Below are 8,522 nucleotides of genomic sequence, written 5' to 3'. Positions count from 1 at the left end.
GAGGTCTTGAGAAACAGGCAGTAGTATTATCCTGCCTGAAAGAGGTATTGGTAGTTTGGTATGGATATTGGAGCTGCAGGAACTGTGAATGGTTGTCTGCCTCCAGAAATGTCACTTTGTGTTTCAATGGCAACTTCCTTTTACACCATTCCTTTGGGTTGATTATCCATGGCAAGTAAACATTGACTTTTTTAGCATGTTTATGATTTAATGAAAGTGTTTTATTAGTACCTGATAGTAAACAATCTTTGTCTGCCGATCAAAACCAGTGTGTGCAATTTTCCAAAGATACTCACAATTCTCCACTTTGTGTGCTGCACATGCACTCAAAGATGGGTCCGATGGGAATACATGTAGGTATTGAAAGAAGCATTATTTTAGTTACAGAATTTAAATTTTTGGAACATGTTTGTTGCTCTGTGACCCTTTTGATATGTTATCTGTTAACCTCACCTATTTGGCACTTAATTGTCGCTATGTTTCCTTTTTGTATGTGCACCATACTGGTTCCCATGAGGTTCACCATAGTGGATAACACCCAAGACTTGTATCAGGCCTTTCCCAGGACCTGATGCATAACTGAAGAAATATCCAGGTTTGGGGACCATTGCAAGACAGAAAATGAAAGCACATAATGTAATGTCAACTTAGTACAACTGCAAAATAAATTCATTAATATTCTTTTCAGGTAATTAATAATACAGATGCATACAACAGGCAAAATTAGCTATACTGGCCATGCAATATCAAAACCAAATCTATTTGCTCACCATCCATGTACAAAGGAGTAGTTACGATCACCAATTCAAATGTACATTCCCAGAGTGGCCCTTACCACATTGGCCCAAGTTTTCACACCTTGTTAACAACTCTTCCCAGAAGGACCCTGAGCACTTGAGTGTTCCTGCTCTGGCCCCTCATAATCCTATCAGCTTAATTACCAACAGAGTTTGGCTAATTAGGGAGGTGTGATGCTTTCAAAGAGCTCAGATAAAAAACCAAAAAGTGTTCTGCTTTACATTTACATCATTCATTGCTTTACATTTTCATGTCAATAAATCATCACTTTGAGAGGGGAGCAACAAGTCAATTGACAACTCATATCACCAATCATCATATATTGACACAAGTAATACTCTCCTACTGTGAACATCAAAACAAAGAAGGTGGTTGCTGATGCTGGTGTGAATGTTCTCAAAACAGACTTTATCCACTGCAGGGAGTAGAAGGTGGCAACTTGGAGTATACCCACTTTACCTAATTTTGCAGTGTATTCTAAACCCAATACAGCCTAAAGGTTAAAACAACATGATGCGGTCCAGTGAACAGGAAGTGAAATTCATAGTCTGACCTGTTCTACCCCTGCTGAAATGAACTTTATCAGTTAGTTGGTTAATGAACTGACCTGATCTGTGGTGTCTGCCTACAGAAGTTTAACAAAACCAAACAAATGTTTGTTGGCAAGACATCTTTATTCATTCTGAGAATTCTCTGTCTTCACATGGCGACATGGATATATCATGAGAAGCTGATCTTTTACTGTGGTTTTACAATCTTTCAGTGGTTTTGCTTTCACAATTATACACGACTGACAACCACTTAGCAAACTTCATGAGATGTCCAGCAGCATCAAGGTACTGAAGAGGCGTTTTTTTCAGCCGCTCTGGAGGTGCTGCGTCAGTGTCAGGAGTCTGGCATCCAGCTTTCTGTAAACACGTGTGAATTGGGGAGGGCACCACAGTCGCGCTGAGCACATTTCGCTTTGTCTATGGTTTTGATTTTCTTGATGCTCGAGACAAAGAGGTAGATGTTTGGATGGGCTTGGCAGTAAGGCTTTTCAGCTTCAACCACTCGAGGTGGTTATTAGTCTGCGGACCAATGTTTCCATACTGCATCCAGATCCATACAGGAAAACATGCCTCATAGTCCACACATGTTCTCCTGACATTGTTTTTATACCCCGGCATGTAATGCGTGGGGATATAGTCGACGCCTTGTCTGTCCGTCCGTCCATAATCATTTTGTTTCCGGAGCATAACTCAGAAACCATTCAATATTTTTAGACCGAATTTGATAGATATAATAATCTCAACCTATAGTTGTGCCTTTTGCTATTTGCAGAGTTTTGGCATTTTGGGTTTTTTGTTTTTACATGGAACATTTTGGTGTTAGTCTAATGGTGGGATGGGCTTCGTTTCAGGAGCATAGCTGAAAAACCATTCTATATTTTCTGCAAAACTTGGTAGATTAGGTTAGGTTAGGTAGTGGAGCATGCCTCTGGCGTCGTGGCCCTTGCATGTGCCCTCTCGTTTCTCCTCTTGATTATATTGATGAATTGAGCCCATTCATTATTTCTGTTTTCAAGGGCTTCTTTAAGATTGTTGTTGGCTGTTGACCTGATTTCATCATATTCGGGGCATCTGAATAAGATGTGCTCAAGATCTTCCTCTTCCTGATTACAAACTGTGCAAATGGGGTCAGTTGCCAGATGATATTTGGCTAGATAGCTCTGACAGGGAAAGTGGTTCAGTCGGATTCTACAGATGGTAACTTGATCCGTTCTTTTGATATTTTTGTAGAAAATTCTGTTGGGTTTTTCCTGCAGTTCAAAGTACTTTCGACCTTTGCTGTTATTGAGCCAGATATTTGACCATTTATCACTAGAGGTTTCCTTCACTCTGCATTTCAAACTAGGTAGAGATGACATAGGTTTTAGCAGAGGGCCACTCTCAGATGCTTGCTTGGCAAGTTCGTCAGCCTTTTCGTTCCCAATAATCCCTACATGGCTTGGGATCCATTGTAGGCAGATGACAGTTTTCAGGGTTTGTAGCAGACTGTTGATGGCTTTGGTTTGATGGTAGTACTCAGTAGGTTTGTATGACAACAGAGTGTGCAGGGATGATAAAGAGTCAGTCAGGATGGTGTAAGGACCGGAGTTGGAAAGATCTTTAATTTCCAGCAAGGCTCTTTCTATTGCTGTAAGTTCTGCACTGAGGATTGAGCAGGGGGTGAGTGGAATGATGACACTACTCTCGTCGTCTTGGAGATATATGCCTGCCCCAGCTTTTCCATTGTTTGGATCCAGGGAGCCGTCAGTGTAGATCTTTCTGTATTCTGAATATTTAGTCTGGATTAACTCCAAGGCTAGCATCTTCAACTTGACTGGGTTTTCTGACTTATTGGCTTGTTCTGGAATTGATGTTACTATGGTTGGAGGTTTCCATTGCCATGGTGGTATATCATTCATGATTGCTGTTGGAGAAAAGTTGGGGTCTGACCTAGAAGGGAGATAGATGTTTCTTTCCTTGAGTAGCCTGCTGGATCTTGCATAGAAGGAGTTCTTTGCTTTGTTTTTCTTGAGATGCCCTGGAGAATCTTTTGGAAGGAAGTGATTTGTAATCCTTCTGTTCAGGATAACTGATTCCGAATGGATCTGAAGTGGAGGGATGTTTGCTTCTATCTCAAGTGACCCAACTGGCGTGGTTTTCAGAGCACCAACTATGAGACGGAGAGCACAATTTCGTAAGGTTGAAAGTCTTTTCATTCTCGTTGGGCAGCATGATGACCAGATTTACATGGCATATGTTCAGCCTCTTTAGACAGTCATGATGTAACCGGTCAATATGGGCATTCCATGTGAGTTTAGGGTCGAGTGTTAGCCCTAGTATTTTCGGATTTTTGTTGTAGCCTATTGACCGACCAGAGATTTGTATACCAAGTTTGTCAAGTGGCAACACATGTTTTCGTTTCCTGGTGATGACTGTGTATTCTGTCTTTTCTTGGGATATCTTTAATTTCCACTTGGTTGCCCAATTGTTTATTGCTTCCATACATTCATTGGCATGCGTCACAATGTGGTTGAGATCTTTGTGAGTGATATATATGGAGCCATCATCAGCATATGTGACTTGTCCCAGTGGCTTTGAAACTACAGATGGTAGATCCTGCATCATGATGTTAAAAAGGATTGGGCTGATTATTGAACCCTGGGGTGTTCCAGTGTTGATGCTGATTAAGTCTGAATACTCATTACCTACTTTGGTTTGGATGTGTCTTTCGCTGAGGAAGCTTCTGATGAATTTAAGAAGTCTGCCACTTATTCCCAGTTCAGCTGCCTTTAAGGTGACTCCATCCCACCACACCTTATCAAATGCACCTTCTAGATCGATCAGGATTATAACCGTGTATTCATTCCTGCTTAATCCTTGATGACATTGTTCAGTTAGCTGCATGAGTGCATCTATGGTACCTGATTTTGGGCGGAAGCCACACTGAGATTTGTGAAAGATCTTTTCTGTCTCCAGTTTCCATGTTAATCGTCTGGTGATCATCTTTTCCATGAGTTTACCTAGGCAGGAGGTGAGGGTAATAGGACGGTATGATTTAATGGCTTGTTTATCTTTGTTTGGTTTTAGAAGGGGAATTATTTGGCTAGTCTTCCATGCTGATGGATAAGTGCCAGAGTCCCAAATCTCATTAAACAGATTGAGTATGATGTCTTTTGCATTTGGTGGTAGGTCCATCAGCATCTGGTTGTGAATTTTATCAGGACCAGCAGCTTTTAGTGTCAGTTCTTTTATGGCAAGGTCCATTTCATGTCTCGTGAAAGGTTGGTCCTCCTCAGCCTCAGAAGAATACAGCAAATCTAGGTTGTCAGCAATATGTTGTTCACTATCAGAAAAGGTACTTTTGTTGAAATCCGTGTCAATGGAGGAACACTTGTTGGCATAGTGATTTCCAAATAACTGCGCCTTTTCTTTCGTGTCAGTGATCATTACACCATCATGGAATAGGGCTGGTTGACTTGAGTTGGTGTTGCCGTTGATTGCTTTTATTTTCCTCCAGATAGTATGGGAAGGAGTGTCTCTTGTAAGAGTTGAGATGAAATTTCTCCAACTAGTGGTTTTGGCGATCTTGATATCCCTCTTTACTTTGGCTTCTAGACATTTGTATGCTATTTTGTCCCTCAAGTTGCGGGTGCGTTTCCAAGTTCTTCTGGCTCTTCTTCTAGCCTTTCTGTCCTTGCTTATACTTTCATTCCACCAAGGTGCAGGTGGTCTCTTGTGAAGTTTGGTTGAAGGATAAGTTTCTTCTGCCACATCAACAATACACTTGGTAATTGATTCCACCTTCTGTTCAACAGATGAGTGTGTTATGATGGTTTGTGTTTCCTCAATCTGGTGTGCTAGTAGAAATGTGAATCCTTCTCTGTTAGCTTTTTTGATGTTGAATCTCACTTCTTTGGTGGTGTTTTGTGGGGAACCGGGAAGTTCTATCTCTGTGATGATTGGGAAGTGATTGCTGCCGAGAGTATCATCCACGGTTTTCCATGACTTTATTTGAGGGGCAAGATTTGGGCTAACAATTGTTACATCGATGGAGTCAGTATGCCCCGTTGAGTGGCTTTGATGAGTGTGCTCAGTACCATTGATTGGCAGGAGGTTGCTGTCAGTTAACCATGCTGAGAGTCTTGCATGTGTAGCAGTTCCCAAAGTGGTGCCTTTTGGTATTTATAGGTTTTTGTGATTTATTACTTTCTCAGTTTCTATGGAAACGTTTTGGACTTAGTCTCAAAATGGTGGGATGGGCTTCGTTTCTGGAGCAGAACTTAAAAAACGCTCAATATTTTTCTGAAAAACTTGGTAGATATATCAATCAGCATCTGAAGTGGTGCCTTTTGCTACTTACAGGTTTTTGTGATATATTATTTTCTGGGTTTCCATGGAAACGTTTCAGACTTTGTCTCAAAAGTGAGAGGTGTGTTCCGTTTCTGGAGCAGAACTAAAAAAAACTTCTTAATATCTGTCAGTAAAACTTGGTAGATATGTGTGGCAGACCCCAAAGTGGTGCCTTTTGGTATTTACAGGTTTTTATGGTTTATTTTTTTCTCTGTTTCCATGAACACATTGCGGACTTCGTTTCAGGAGCACAACTTGAAAACCATTTCATATCTTTCAAAAGATCTAGGCAGATATATGAGACAGATCCTGAAATGGTGACTTTTTCTGATTACAGATATATGACATTTATATTTTTCATGAATTCCATGGAAACAATTCAGACATGGTCTAAAACACAATAAGTAACTGTGAGATGATTTGTCCTTTCAAATAATTGGGGGCTAGGGGAATATGTCATCTTCAGATTACTCTTGTTTGAAGTTCCAGACCCCCTCTGACTCCTGGCATGGGCCTACACCTGTGGAATGTCCTTGTATTCGTTTGTTAGTTCTTTCTCAGCCACATTTCGCCACACAGCTGGGGTGAAGCAGAGGAATCATCTACCCCTACTTTGTCCCTAACACCATTCAACAATGTGAATAGTCTGAGATAGTTAGCGCTGGTACAATCTGGCAACAGCACATGCTCACATGGATACATGTCCCCATTCACCATATAGTGGATGACGTAAGCTGGTCCCATAGAAAGATCCGTCTATATACCAATTGTCAGCACAGCAGAGCGTGTTCAGCATGCCCCCTGATGCAAAAGCCAGTATCTTCTTGTCGCCATCACCATCAATGCACAGGAATTGCTGTCCATCATTTGAGTCAATGGTCCTTCGAGTTAAAGGTCGGCTAGAGACTTAGGTAGGTTTAGTAGGACTTTGCTTTTGTGGCGTTAGGGGAGGATTTGATACTCGAAAACTATCACACAGACACTGGGTCAGTAGCCTCAGAGAACTCTTTGTCGTACAGCTACCGAATGGATGTGACTTCCTCTTGTATGCGCTAGCGCAGTTTGCTAAGGACTTGAACCTCATCTTCAGATTCGTCTGGGACATGTTTCTGTGGTGCTGCTGATTTCACGAAGTCGCCAGTTCTACAACAGCGGCCTTTACATGCAAAATGTACACAATTCCAATGTGTTGTGGTCTGTCATCTCACGTTGAGGAGATATAGGAACACAGCAAAGAAAACTTGCGCTGGATATTTGCCATGCGTTTGGTTCTTCTCTTACCGCCCTGGATGCCGAGTTTTTATTGGGGGTACATTTTCGCAAGGTTTGAAAAGTGAACGTTGTTGCTAGAATTGCGTTTACGTGGTCCCGGGTCTGCGTACGGCTATAAAATTACACAGAAATGTAGAATATTTAATTTCCTATCCGTTATATAAACATAACTGCGACTACCTCAGGGGTTTGAGAATTAGACACTGCTAAATGTTCTCCAAAACTTTCGTGGGCGTTGAAAAACAGTAAATGTATCCGGTTTTTTATCCTGCACCAATAAAAGCACTCTGCTACGATTTTTTAATTTTGTAAAATTTACGGAAAGTGTGAGCGAAGAAAATACAGCTTGATATCTGAACGACATAAGTGTATATGAAATAGATTTTTGTGTGCTAATGCATAACGTCATACGCACAAAATCAAAAATGACCCGCAATAATTGTTAAAAGTCGATTTTCTTCAGTATATTTTCGTTGTGTTCTATTGTATTTTTTATGTAGTGATGCCCGAGTATCACGCTCTTGTTCTAGCTGACGTTATATTTCACATATCTGTTGCAGTCGAAATCTGCGAAAGCGTATTACGGCCACAGTGAAAACTGTTTTTCGTGTCACTATCTCCTGCGTAGGACTTTTCACTTACTATCTCCTACTTAGGACTTACTGCTTACTATCTCCTACGTAGGACTTAGTACTTAACATCTCCTACGTAGGACTTACTATCTCCTACGTAGGACTTAATATCACCTACGTAGGACTTATTATCTCCTACGTAGGACTTATTATCACCTACGGAGGACTTAGTACTTAACATCTCCTACGTAGGACTTATCACTTACTATCTCCTACGTATGACTTACTACTTACTATCTCCTACGTAGGACTTAGTACTTAACATCTCCTACGTAGGACTTATTATCTCCTACGTAGGACTTATTATCACCTACGTAGGACTTATTACTTCACATCTCCTACGTAGGACTTACTATCTCGTACGTAGGACTTATTATCTTATTATCTTCATATCACCCACGTAGGACTTCTTATCTCCTACGTAGGACTTAATATCACCTACGTAGGACTTATTATCACCTACGTAGGACTTAATATCTCCTACGTAGGCCTTATTATCACCTACGTAGGACTTACTATCTCCTACGTAGGAGTTAGGAATACTATCTTCTACGTAGAACTTACCATCTCCTACGTAGGAGATGGTAAGTCCTGCGTAGGAGATCCTACGTAGACGATAATAAGTCCTATGCAGGATATAGTAAGTCCTACGTAGGAGATAGTGACACCAAAATTTTTCACCGTGGCCCTAGTACGCCGCCGTACAAAATCCATCTGCACTTCCTTTAAAGGTCACATGCAACGTAAAACACAACTTTGCAGATTCTGGTACCTTTCGGTGTGCACTTACCGAAACAAATCATAAAAAATGCCAATTCAACCTATAAAGTTGAAAAAAAATGCGATGAAAAAAAAGCCCGCGAAATCGGAGTTCAAACGTTTCACTAAATTCCCCCCAGCGCTGGGGGAAAAACTGGTTTCAACAGCTGCGCTGTGCTGC

The sequence above is a fragment of the Haliotis asinina genome, chromosome 2 (assembly GCF_037392515.1).
Source record: "Haliotis asinina isolate JCU_RB_2024 chromosome 2, JCU_Hal_asi_v2, whole genome shotgun sequence".
Lineage (NCBI taxonomy): Eukaryota > Metazoa > Mollusca > Gastropoda > Lepetellida > Haliotidae > Haliotis > Haliotis asinina.
The sequence above is the reverse complement of the archived record's forward strand: the minus strand, read 5'-3'. Positions refer to the sequence as shown.